We start from the raw sequence: 2044 nt of genomic DNA on the forward strand, positions 1-2044 counted from the left end.
TACTCTAGTTGAGCCTTAACGTATGTACTACATGTACCACCTGCGCGGCTTCGCCATCCACGATGGTCCACGACCACGTCTTGGCGAACAAAAGCGCCGGATTACCTTGCACTGTGGGTCTTTACAAAAATAGTTTTTTTGCTGTTTGAAATCCCCGCCAGTCCCCGCCGGCCGGCGGCCGTACTGTTTGGTTGAAAGTTGCGTATTCCATTGCAGTGTGTGTGTGTGTGTGTGGGAGGGGGGGGATGGTAGGTTTCGCTTGAATATCCTCACAAGAAAGGGTACCTATTTAAAGAACCTAACAATATTCAGTAAAAATATAGTGTTAACTTATTACGGCCAATTCATTTCTGCGCATGAATGTTTCTGCCGTAGTTTCGTACCACGTGTTTCTGTGCCGCCATTGCCGGCTGTCGTCCTGCCGCCACGGCTCGCGGCAGCAGTTTTTTTTTTAGTTCTGTGCGGGTGCACGCAACTATGCTCTAATCCCTTCACCCATCTGTGTGCGCTGCAAGGACAACGATTGCGCAGTTGTGCCAGTTCCTAGTGTGAAAGGATTACCCCCTTGGAGCAACAGTGGTTCACGACGACAACACATCAGGACGGACGACTCCGGCGAAAGCGACCGCGTTTGAAAGTGAGTACTGCGATCGAGCTTTGTGAAAATCTGCGCAGCGAAAATTGTATGAATATGTAACAGCGCAGTGAACCTACTGACACATTTCAACGCGATAGCATTAAGGAGCTAGTTACACCGAAAACCAGGAGTAATCGGCGCGGTGGCGTCCGTGTATGTCGATTGAGTTGGCTCTCCCTCTCCTCTACGCAAACTAGGAAATTGCTGGAGGTGCTATCGCGTTCCACTCTTACAATCTTGCGAAGCTTATAACCAACCTCCTTGTTTTCGTCAACCAAGGCGCTGGGTAAACAGTCGGTCTTCAAAGATTTTTTTTTTTTTTAATATGCTTGCCTTCGCAAGTGGCATGCTCTGCATTTTTCAATGCAAGTTGCAGGTTGCGAGGGCACAGTCTGCGCTGCAGTGCATTACAGTGATAAAATGCATAACTGCTCCTGTACAATGCGATAAGCGATAATCACCCAAGCTCGCGAGCTTGAAAGTTGTGCACCACTACAAAAAAAAAAAGTCATTTCAGATAGCCAGTGGCCTTTTCTGTGCTTGAAATTATTGAAGCTCGTTATCAGCTTATTTTAATTTAGGTATGGCCTGTATGATACTGCCTTCTGAACTGTTTAACTTATTTAGCTTTATCCTTGAAGCATTGCAGATGAACCTATGTGATATTCGAAAGATAGCGGGTGCGATATAACTGGCGTGAACTAAGGGAAAGGAGGGCAGAACTTCGGTATTTGAGACTGCTTGTAACAAGTGTTGTAGGGCAGATACAATATGAGAAATACCCAATTTTCTTGTTATTGGCCTCCAGAAAACCTCGAGTCAAGGATTATGCTGTGCATGAGCTACAGGCGATTTACTAACCTGTTTTTTTTTTTTCTCTCTTTTTGCAGAAAGCTGGTTGCTTCCACTTCATCACGGAAGATGGATGTGCGCTTCAAGTTTTACGTCATATTGATGAATTAGATATTTTACAATAAAATATGCCTGTTGTACTTTAAGCTGCTTTTCTATTTTATTGCCTCGTGGGAGCGAAAAAAGCATGCATGCAGCATATATGCGAATATGCGAGAAAGATCCGGGAACGGACGTCCGAAATGGACGTCCATTGGTCAGACAAACATGTCCATTTGGACGCCCATCGGACGGCCGACGGACGTCCACTGGCTGTTCGCGGACGTCCATCGGCCATCCGGAACATCCGAAACGGATGGCCATTGGCCGTCCGATGGATGTCGGTGGTTGCTTGGGGTGCAGAGTGGGTCAGAGAAAAGAAATAACTCAAGTTACCGACATTCTAGCTAGTGGAAATCAAGAAGAAATGGGCATTGGCAGGAAATGTAGTGCGAATAGAGGATAGCCGATGGTCGCTTAGAGAGCTAGGTTCTCGAGAATGGCTTCGTGTGCCAC

The 2044-nt window shown here is 46.5% G+C and overlaps 1 long non-coding RNA gene across 1 annotated transcript; it reads left to right on the top strand.

Annotated features, from left to right (window-relative positions):
- The first annotated feature begins 248 nt into the window (after positions 1 to 248).
- LOC146178416 (uncharacterized) lies at positions 249 to 1635 on the top strand. The gene is made up of 2 exons (XR_014700865.1): positions 249 to 637; positions 1528 to 1635. It is a non-coding gene; the product is annotated as an uncharacterized LOC146178416 (long non-coding RNA).
- Positions 1636 to 2044: the final 409 nt, after the last annotated feature.

The sequence above is a fragment of the Amblyomma maculatum genome, chromosome 9 (assembly GCF_055883805.1).
Source record: "Amblyomma maculatum isolate TAMU_Amacu chromosome 9, ASM5588380v1, whole genome shotgun sequence".
NCBI lineage: Eukaryota > Metazoa > Arthropoda > Arachnida > Ixodida > Ixodidae > Amblyomma > Amblyomma maculatum.